Genomic DNA, 12,182 nt, shown 5'->3' on the forward strand with positions numbered 1-12,182 from the left:
TGTGATTCACAGTATCCTTCATGAGGTGACTGAAGGATCTCTATTGATGCCTGAAACCTGTGTGAATTTGAGCAAAATTATAGGTTAATGAAGTATTAGCATAACATGCTAGCCTAGCATTTTGAAGTACAAATTGCTGCCTCTTCTTTAAACAGTTTATGTATTTTGACATGTTTTGCTGCCCTATAAATTGGTACACTAGTGCAATAATAATAATGAAACAATAACAGTAATTCCAAACAATGGTGTAAAGTTGACAGCTGTTTGGAAATGCATGGCAAAGTGAATGAAAAACTACTGATAATGACTTTCAGCTTAAACCATCTTCAGTGAGCTTGGCTCCAAATCAGCCCTGTTACTTCATTATTTCCCTCCCATTTTCTAAATCTTGACTAATGACTGACTAGTTCATCTGTTTTGCTCTCCACTTTCTAATATTTTTAAACATTAATGTTAAATAGCCTGTACTTGTATAGCAGTTTATCATTTCCAGAGGACCACTGTTGTTACACTACATTCAGTCACTCATCTATTAGTTGGGGTTTGCCATGTGTCTTTTCCTGGTGGAAAACAGTTATTGTCAAGTTACTTCTGTCATTAGAATAAGCTGAAGAGAATTTGCACACACAACAGGGCAAAAAGCTTTGGACAATGACTGTTTGCTAGCAAGAATAGCAAACTGCAGTTCAGCTTTTGAGGCTTCCAGGAGCTGGTGTTCTAACTGTGATCATACAGTTAGATCACAGTATGGGATTGCTTCCCAATCAAGGTGGTCAGCTTACTTTCAGCTCTGGCCAGGAAAACTGCTGCATGCTGGGGCAGCAGGTGCAGTGGTGGTGCAGGCACACCACATGGTGTGACTATTGTCCTCAATGCAGCTGTTCTGGGCTTGATTCCTGCCCCAAAGCATGTCAAACATCAACACTATAAATGTAATATATTTTATAATAAAATACATATTTTCTAAAAGAGTTCTAGTTTTTTCACTTTCTCATAAAAACATAGAAAATAATATATATCTGTTATTTGTGTGAAAGCTAGAATTTTTCACCATAATTGTGCTGGGTTACATTGTACACATTTTCACACAAATGGTCTGCAGCTGTGATCATGTCATGTAAACACTTCAGCGGCTTACTCATGTGTCACTGGCTTGCATTTTCCAACCCTGGTTGGTGACAGGACAACTGTTTCAAAGAATAAAAGACAATATTTGATATGTTCACCCAACTGACTGAAGCATTCCTCTTAAAACATAGCATTAGTTCAGTGAGACCATGTATATTACCTTATAAGGCCATTTAGAAACCTGTCAACGACAACTTCTATTCAGTAACATTTAATAATCCATTAAGAGCTTCAAGCACTACTTGAGTTGTATAAATGTTCCCATTCTTGTCTGTCTGAAAAGTCCTTGCTATTTTTCCACATCTAATATTCATGTTCACAGAAAAAGCTCCAACTAAAGACTGAAAGCATGTGACCTTCAAGGTGTCATTCTGTAGAGTCCTCAAAATGATAAGTATTCTTCATAAATTAGGTTTTACATTTACTTTTGAATCATTGATACAAGTAAATCTGAATCAAGCTCACATGGTTCAGGAAAATTACTACTATCACTTTTAATATTATTTAAAATTGAAAACAGTAAAAAATAATATTGAAAATAATCAGATTTGAAAAGAAGAGCAAGAAGCATTGCTGACTTAAAGAAATATTACAGACCTAGAGTAACAGGGGTTTGCACTGAGAGAGTTGGACATAAAGTCTGGCTGTAGGGGTGAATGACAGCATCTGAATATCATCACTGCTTTGAAAAACTACTTTACTTTTTTCTTTTTTTTTTTTTTTTTTTTTTTTACAAATCACTGACATTTTGCCGTTTCATACATATGTTGCTTTTGCATTTCCGCCATGAACTGAAAAGTAATTTAGCACGTTCTGCTTTGCTGACTTGCATTAGAAAACAATCTTGGCTTTGGTCTTGAGTAAATCAATGCACTCTCCTTGAGGAAGAAAATTGTGTTGGGTTATCAGAGGACCAGAAAATGAAATCTTTTTTTAATATCTATGCAGTGCCACTACAGATATGATCCAGGGAACAGCAGTTGCTGGTCAGCTGGTCTGTTCTGCTTGAAGCATGGTGGCAATACAAATCCATATTGCTGTTGTGGGTAAATATCTGCTAAAGGGATAAAAACTTTCAAAGGCATTCACATATTCATATTTTTTTAATTCTGTTTATTCTTTATTCTTCTTCATAACAATCTACTTTAGTGACCTGCATATAAACTATAGACTTGCTCTTGTATAATTGATTTATTGGTGTTTTGAGTTTTCAAAATGGCTATGGTCAATTTTTTAATCATTCTGATCTGATCCACCATTGTCCTCTGAAAAATGGTTTCTCTAAATGTTCCAAACAATAACAAAGAAATTCTTCTGTCTTTCCTTGATGGCTGTTCTTGGACAGCTGCCATTCTCCTCATGACGATATTTTCCAAAGTATCCACCACACTGTGAGTGCATCTGCATTGTATGACGGCCATTGTGAATAAAAGAGTAAATAATAATTATTGGCCACAGACTTGAACGCATTGCCTTTAATCAATGCGTTCAAGGGTTTCATTACATTTTGCGCCAATTATTACATAATGTGGTTCCAATAATGTGCTATTACAATGTGAAGCCTGATTTTATTATATTCTGACATAAAGTTGTGTTATTGCATAATGTGATGTTTCTTGATTTCAAAAATTCAACAAATATGTTTAAATTCTATTTATTTTTTATTTTGTAATGACTGTTATTATTAAACACATTTTATCCAAAATTAATATTCTACTTTAGTTTTACATCTATCTATCTATCTATCTATCTATCTATCTATCTATCTATCTATCTATCTATCTATCTATCTATCTATCTATCTATCTATCTATCGAGAATATTTTTCTATACTGCGCCATCGTTTCCTCTGACAGGACCGTTCTAATTAATCTTTGCCTGCCTCCAGGATGTCCCGCTGATGGGTATTCTTGCGACTGTCTAGAGCTGCCAGATGTGTCAATGGAGTCGTCTTTTGAGCAATTGATTCCTGTTTGGATTTATAAGCCAGGCAGTTGACGGCGGGACAGATTCATAAGCTGTACCATTGACTTTGCTTGGCACAATAGCTGCCAGCAGTGCAAGTGGCGGCTGACAAACGACGGCGTTGAGTTGACTGTGAGGGAAAATTACCTGGACCCTCTGCAAAGCCACCCGGCAATCATCCCACATGCCTTGTGTCTTTCTCACTGCCTTTTTACTGCCACACTCAATCACTGCCAAACAGATAATACAGACAAAACTACAGGAGAGGGGGTTGTGTGGAAATGTGCATATGAGCATGGAGTTATTACACCCATCAGTTTTGCTGCTACACACTCTGAGACATTTTACTTCTGCTCTACAGGCACAGGAGCCTCCCTGGAGTATATAGACAAAACAATCAAGACACCTAAATGATTATAACCATCCATAACAAGCAGCATGCCGCTGAATATTACAAAATTAATGTGACAGCAAGAAATGAAGAAAAATGTCTGACAGAGCACTAGTCGCTGCTTTCTTTCCAATATAATTGTCTTAAGAAAAGGCAAAGACTGAAAGTTGACTGCTAACGTCAGTTTACATTGTGTTTTAATTGAATGTACGGCAGTCAGGTGGAAGTCATTGTAAAGATGGGAGAGAACCACAATATATTCAATTAAAGTTAATTAATTGGAGGAGTCTTTTTGGAGGACCTGGACTTCTTCAACACTTTTGTTTCTGTAATAAATGTTAAAGGCTATTTAGCTGTGTTTCCTGGTCTAGGACCATGACAGACTTTCCGTTCTTGCTGAAATTTAATGTTCCTCAACAAAATTCTGTTAATGACTTTTATTTCTTGTAGCTCAAAATGCTCTGATTCTTTGTACAAGATTTGTTGGTTATATTTACACCATCAAGCACACATAAAAGTATGAATATGGCTTCCAACAGCTGGTAACTGTAACCAACAATGGGAGAAAAGCATCATAAAAGAATTCATAGAGGATGTTCATCCAACCTGCTCAGTGGTGTTTCAGAAGGTGAGGCTGCAGACTGTCAGTTTTTATTGGCCCAGAGGAAGCTGCATCAGATGGTCATTACTGACACACAGTGCATCCAACCTGCATGCATACACACAACTCACTAAGTCACACAAGGACAATTGAAAGAGTCAACTATCATGGCATGTTTTGGACTTTGGAATGAATCTAAACTACTTGGTAAAGGCCATGAATTCAGAAAATAAAACAGGAAAACCTAAACTGGAAACATTTTTTGTTTGTTTGTTTGTTTGTTCCAAATTCAGGAGTGTTTCTTTTATTTATGAGGTTGGGACCACAAGCTGTATTGTTATAGTTATTGCACCCATTTATTACCAATAAGTGTTACAACTGCTTTAAAAAAATTAGCTCTACTGATTAATCTGATTAACCAGATTTTCAGCTTTAGACGTGTGGCAGATCTGCCGTTGTTGCATCAACCTTCCAGTTCTGGTTCTGGTCTGCTCTGCATCCCCAGAACCAAAAATGGAGAAGCAGCATTCAGCTTCTATGCACCACAAATCTGGAACAAATTTCCAGAAAATGACCTAATCAATCAATCAGTCAAGTTTGTTTGTATTGCAAATTTCTGCACCAAGGCTGTTCAAAGTGCTTCACATCATGACAACATAAAAATATCATAAACATCATTTAGCTAACAATTATGTAACAAGTAACAGGCATTACATTTTGCCAAGTGTCATTACAACCATCATTACAAGGCCGATTAATTTTCCAGGTGAGATTTTAGTCTTGATTTAAAGGAACTCTGTGTTTCAACAGTTTTGCAGTTTTCTGGAAGTTTGTTCCAGATTTGTTGCAGTAGCACTGTAGAGCTGCTGTGCTCCACAGTGCTACTGTACCAACTATGCCACTGTGCAGCCTCCCTTCAAAGTCATTCAAGAAGACTGTTGGCACATGCATTTTGATGTGGGTAATTTTGATCTAGTGAGGATCTGAAGGGATGGCTGAGTATCCATGGCAGCAGCAGGTTTATGCATATCACACCAGTTGCAAACGAGAGATTTCCTTCAGGGTTCCTATCCTGCCAGTGTCTAGAAGTTAAAAAGAAAGCATTACAATGAAGTTACTGAAAATTAATGTTCCCAGTATATACACACCATTCAAAACACGGATGAATGAAAGGATATACTCATATTCCAAGGAGGTGAAATACACAAACTACCATTCATCTCCTCAGGTTTTAACCCATGGAAAATACTGTTTCCAACATGACAGCATAAGAAAAAAGATAGCAAACAGTGCTACAGCAGATATGGCTTACTATAAAGGAAACTTTAAAATACTTTTACTAAAAACATAAAAAAACTACATATCTATTCCAGAATTTTATCTCAAACTATTTTTCCATTTGAGATTTACTACACAAACGTAGCACCTTCAGGCATCTGGTAAATCTTTAAAACGATGTCCCATGATTGAAAGTAGCAACATCATCCTAAACCACAGATATAGGTCACACCTGCCTTCTCTTCCCACTAACTCCTGAATGGATAAGACACACACGACTTGGTAAAAGCAGGTGGTGAGCCATTTTAAGTACAAACACAAAGTGAGTAACCAACATCCTTGTAAACACATCTTTAGAGGATGAGTCAGTGAGTGACGTCTGGAAGTCAAGCCACTTCCAAAGGAATTAATGTGTAATTTAAAGCCCTCTCTCCTCCACACAAATGCTCTGGGCATCACTGCATCACAATCTACTGGTAGATCATTACATCTATGTTAGATTGACCTATGGAAGTTAATAAACATGGCAACTTCTTCTCTCATTCTATACAATATTAAAAATACATTACAGATGATGAGAACTTTTACAATGAAACCACAAACTATGAAAATGATTCTAACTATATAACAAGATATAGGGAACATAATAAAAGGACTGAACTAAGGTAAAACAGAAACAAAGCTGATCTAGTCAAAGATCACTAACTACGATGACTATCAGTGGATCTGGCTTCCTATTATAGGTTCTGGTCGGAGAAGAGAGACTTAATTGGACTATAGATGTGAATCCCTGATTGTTATGTACCAGGGATTCTGTGGAGTCCAACACATATGGTCTTGCCATTTGTCTATTGTTAAGGAAAGGGGATTGTTCTTTGATGCTAAAGAGGGTGGCAGATAAGTTCTAAGTTAGGGAAGTAACACTTATAGTCTCGAGGATCAAGGCCCTTCTACTGTCATATGACACTGCAGAGAAGCCCCTTTGCGGTAGCCGGCTCCTCAATCAAGCTAGGTAGCTTGAGCAAGAGCAAGCCCACAGCTAGGAGCGGGGTTGAGTCAGACAAATGGAGCCCGTGGATGACTGAGTATACGCTCAGCTGCCTCTCTTCCACCATGGTGCTTCCCAGCTGGGAAGCCATATCCGAACCGCAGCTGCTGCTCCTGCTGTCGTCCTCGTCACTGTCGTCCTCTCTGCCAGTGGGATTATCCAATAAACGGTCAGCATAGCTAGCATCCTGCTCAGCGTAGCTAGCATCTCCCACGAGCAGCGACCGGACTCGGTGGGCCCGGTGCCCCGGTGCCCCGCCTAGTGCCAGCCTAGAAAAGGCTAGCTCTGGCTCCTCTCTTCCAGCGGGAGGAGAGCACAGGAGCGGCAAGAGGGCTGAGGCGTCAAGGTGAGGTCGGCGTGCTGGGGACCCAGGCATTCCTCGAAGATCTGGTGCCCATCAAAGGACATGATGTACCCCGTCCGATAAGACGGGTAAAACGGACATTTGCTCTTAAAACAGTGCTATCTTACGCTGAAGAAAAAGAGGGAGCCGTTTGTCCGGTCTGACCATTATTTATACAGCCCGGGGTGGGGCCCACTCAGTAGGTGGGCATGGACTCAGCTTTTTTCAGTGATGGGCTGCACGCGAGGGATAAACCCACTAGCGATAGCCTTAAAGGGCGAAGCTTATATGAAATAGAACAAACAGTCATGTTTTTGGACTGTGCTGCAAGGCAACAGTGCAGCCCTGAGAGAATACCTTTGGGATGTTTACAGTCAGGTGCGCCGCCAGGAAACTTGGGCCCCATGACAAAAAATTTAATTGGGCCCACCTGCTGTTACAATTTCTTGAGTCTATTTGACCCATAAAAAGCAGCACAATTTTAAAAGGATGCAACTGGCTTTCTTGTCATGACAGTTTGTTATGAGACAGGTAATCTGTGAAAAGATGAATCTTCTCCAGCTCCTCCCTGATCTACTACAGGCAGCTAAAGATTGTGATTGACATTGGTAAAACTCGCCTCCTGCCTCAGATTGGTTGTTTCTAGAGAGCACTGGGAGAAGGCAGATGAATTAAATTATTCTCAGATAATCTCTCAACATATTGACTGTCTTAACAAATATGTACATTTTATTAATAAAAGTTACATACTGCAGCTTTAATTTCACTTAGGAGGGGACAGTTCAGGAGGGACATGGCAACAGATATCTGTAATTTAAATGCAAGCTAAGGCAGGACTATCTGAACTGACAATATGCTCTTTTTATTATAATTTTATAAAGATTGTTTGAATTTCTGTTACTAATAAATATATTATTTTGTTGTGTTAATGTAAAAAGAGCAGTGAGACAAGAAAAATCTACGTAGACTCCCTCGAATCATGCTAACTAGCTTGGCATTGAACACAGTGTTGCTCACCTTTTTTACTGGGACAGGAAGGAGGGATTCTTTTGATATGGTGGTGAGAGCTGCTGCTGAGTGACTCATCTGTTGTTAAGTGTGGTAAAAGGTACCACACTTAATATGTTGGTAGATTTTTTTCCTTTGTTCTTTAAATGCTAGTGAAATGAAGGCAAACAGTAGTCTGTAGCTAAGCTAACTATGCCAAATGGTTGATAATCTCACGCAGTCTACTCACCTCACTTGGAGACAAACTGGGCTACAAATTGACCCTCTTGACTTTTTTCTCTCTCTTCTTTTGAAAACCTGACTTTATAAGTTTTCTTAGCAGTATGGTAACTGCCACAGTCGTTCTTGTGTTCTACTGACTGCTGCTGAACATGTCACCATCAAGTGCTAAGTGGGAACAAACAATTTCATGCAGTTCCAGGGGGGAGTTCGGGGCAAATATATAGGTCCTTCTCAAAAAATTAGCATATCATGAAAAGGTTCTCTGAACAAACAATTAACCGAATCATCTGAGGGGTGTTGTGGTGGTGCAGGGGCAAAGCACAACCCACGTATTGAGGACTTGGTCCTCATGGCGGTGGTCGCAGGCTCGAATCCTGGACTGGTGACATTTGTCGCATGTCTTCCCACTCTCTCATTGCCCTCTTTCCTCTACTACTACATTCAAATAAAGGCCACTAGAGCCAACAAAATCTTTAAAAAAAAAAAAAAAACTAATCATCAACCAATATTGTGACTTGTACTGTAACTACCTAAATAAACTGACATCAAATCTTGCAAAGTAAACTTTTGGTAATAGGTTCCATTACTGAAATATTTAATTTAAAACTGAAAAGCACCAGGATTGTTTTTTTTCTCTTGTTGTCTTTGCTCATATGATGTTTTCAACATCAGTTACTCTGTTTCTTTTCTTTACTTCCTCTGACAAAATGGCAAACTTATTTGCTAATATTTTGACAAACGTTTTGCATAGCAAAAGACCACCGAGCTGTTAAATGAATGTTTTAAGTCAATGAACTGTGAAGCAAACTTCCTCCATCATATTCACTATTTTTCCTTTGGTTGTAAGATTTAAAAAGACAAACAGATGCAGAGCTGCAGCTATTAAAGGAGTTGCAGACAAATGCATGTTGGATTATTTATAAATCACTTAGAGCAAAGAAATAATTTGTCATATTTAAAATCAGCATTTATGTTGTACCTCCACTTACTAACTGTCCAGTGCATCACTGCATCGATGCAACTTCATTAATATTGCAGCAACATTATTTCCACAACAGCCTGCACTTTAAGTCTCATCAGATAACCAGGGAAAGTTTGTCTTGTTCCTTTTAAAAGAATTCTCAAATCATTGCATCCTTGTTTCCTCTCATCGTGTTTGCTTCACTCTTTATCGCCCCCAAACAGCCAAAAATGTAGAAAAATATTCTCAGTAATGGCAGACTTTAAAGGTCATAAACTGAACAGGACAGAAGATGCAAGGTGGAACATTAGCTAAAGAACAGTCTGCACTAAATGTACGAGTTGACGTAAAGCAGTCATAGTTTGACTCATAACAGCTTTTCAGTTGTTAAAAATGGTGCGAAGACTCACAGTGGGCTAGCGTTTCCAACACGGCCAGATTTAAAATTCTGAACTTTAGTAGACACTTAGCGTGAACCAATCAGAGAGACTCATGTTGACTCTGTAAGTGTTTGGGGTAAGTTGAGCCAATGGCTCCATGGCTGAACTTACCCCTAAAATGCTACACTTTTATCTTCAGTTTATGACCTCATGTTGTAACTTATGAATAGCACAATTGATATAAAAAACTATTATTGTCTAGACATAATTCTTATGAAACTTATGATACACTAACTTCACTTGCGAGAGTGAAACATTTAAGAAATAAAAGTCTTACCTTCACAAACTTCATTAAACGATGCCTGCCTTCTATCTATTAGGTCACATGATCAATGTGTTTTTCTGTTTCCTAGAAACAAGGAAACGGGGTGGTTCAACTTACTCTTTGGCTCAACTTACCCCAGTCTTACCTACTACCTTCAGGTGATGTCTTTACAATATAACGCAATATAATAAATAAAAGAATCAAACGCATTTAAAAAAAAAAATTGTAATCCAGGTTGCATACTGTTAAGAAAATAAATTTAAAATATGCTAGTTTTAAAATTTAACATGTCTTGATTGAAATAGCCTAATTATAGTTTTAAAATCAGTAACTTATTCTGGCCTATTGACCTTTATGTTACCTGTAGTTAAAGCAGATGGTTTGCTAGAATCGTTTGAACTGCCTTTTGTCTGTGTGGGAAACAAAACAATACAGTAGAAGTTCCGATTTTCACACTCATCTGTGGAAAGTCGTAAAACAGCAGGAGTTCCTGGCTTTAGAGAGAGAGTCAGATACAGCTCCTGGTTGGATGAGCAAAGATACGCCTTATTTGAATAAATTAAAGACAAGTATACGGCTTTTACTATAAAACTTTCTACACAGAAGTAACAGATTAGATTTGCTCTTGCAAGTCTCCAAAGACGTCTTTGGACGTCTTTGCTTTTCTTTCTCTCTTTCCTCCTTCTTTCCATTTATGTCAGGTAAATGAATGTATGTCTCTGTTGTTCTGCAGTTTCTGTTGTAATTTTATGCGTTGTCTTCTATTGGATTAAACTGCAATTTTGTGATGTCTGCACTCATTGTTGTTTTTGTGTGGCTACATGTGGCCCGCCGGGGGAACCTGGGATCGAGGAAGATTGAGCCAAAGAGTTTCTTTCTTAAGTAACATTATAACTTAAAATCTTCTTCAACAATACATTGCTAGACACCTTACAAAATGCCTTACTTGTAAAGACAAGTTTTAGTCTACAGGGAGCAAACCCCTCTTTGAGCCTGTTGAATGAAATGCGCAGCACCTTGGTGAATGTCTGTGTGATGCTCCACTGTCTCCAGTAAGTCGCCTGATGAGCCACTCTGAAAGCCGAGGGCTGTTCGTACTCAACAAGATGCATTTTTAATGAGCAACACTGTGTTTGAATGCAGCGCAGAAGAATGTTACTGTCACTTCTGATTCTACATTATCCGTCCCACAACCACAGCACACCTATCAGGCGAAGGAACCAAGCAGACTCTTGAATAATGAAGGCAGGTTAGTGTTTTAATGGAGAGTGCATGTCTGATTCAGAAGGTGTCTGTGGCTATTTTTAGGAGGCTAGAAACACAAGGCATGAATGCATGCAAGGGGAGGTCAGTGAATTAGTTAAATGAATGCTGGCATTTCATCAGGAATGCTTTGCCTCACAAACCAATGGAGACTTTTATCGCCATTGCTTAACCTAGCTTATTACTTTGCACTGAAAACTTTCTGAGTTTAATCATTAAATGCAAAAATATTGGATTCACAAAACTCAGTCTGCAGGAACATTAGCTAGAAGATTAGCTAGTAGTTGGTATGATCAACATGCAGGCAATTTGTTACACAAAAACATATTTCTAATAATTAATGATGGTGATGATGGTGATTTAAGTTTGTCCCACAATCTGCAGGTGTCTGGTTCGATCCTCACACCTCTGTCGTTTTGCCCTTTAGCAAGACCTGCCCTGAGTGATGATGCCGGTGCACAGCTTCTGTCAGGCTGCCACAGGGCAGCTGAGGCTACTATCCAGTAGCTTGCCACCATCAGCATGTGAATGGCTCACTGCCATTCACATAGTGCTTTGAAAAAGTGCTATTCATGTACAAGCCATTGACCGTATTCCTTGAAGATTTTTCTCTTTTGCAGCTAATTTATATTCATAAATATCATAGATGCCTGGTAAACCGTAAATTAAAAAACAGCTTTTCAAATAATTCATATATGAATATGGGAAAAGCAATCCAAACTAACTAGGCTCTAATCTTCCCCACTAACTGTCAGATGTGCCAAACAAGTGGTGAAGTTTTGAAAATTGCTATTATATGTTATGTATTTCGACAATCACTGCATCTGTTGACGTTTGGCCTCACATTAACTGTAGAGCAGGAAGCCTCTAGAAAATAATGATTTTGATGCATAAAGCTTTTATATTAATGCCTGTCCCTGCATTTGGTGCATTTTTATTGTTCTTCAATTTCCTGTTGCTTTTTTACATATTCTGTCTCCAATTTTCAGTTGTGCCACATGGTTAAAGATCCAGAACTATTCTACTGTGCTGTACAGGAGGGCAACTTTTAACTGGCTCAAAGGAAATCGCTACCAGGTTAATACTGTATGTCAGATGGTGAAGCACAAGCACTTAACAGGTTATCTTTTAATCACAAGTAATTAACAAAGCTCTTTGTCAGTGTAATTTGTCCTGGTTTGGACATTACCTACACTGGTAGATAAACTCAAGCATCTCATTAGGAGACAACAGATAGGGCTCAGCATCACTACCTCTAGCCTTGAAGGT

The sequence above is a fragment of the Poecilia mexicana genome, unplaced genomic scaffold (genome assembly GCF_051168715.1).
Source record: "Poecilia mexicana isolate PSO_F unplaced genomic scaffold, ASM5116871v1 scaffold_6, whole genome shotgun sequence".
Classification (NCBI taxonomy): Eukaryota; Metazoa; Chordata; class Actinopteri; order Cyprinodontiformes; family Poeciliidae; genus Poecilia; species Poecilia mexicana.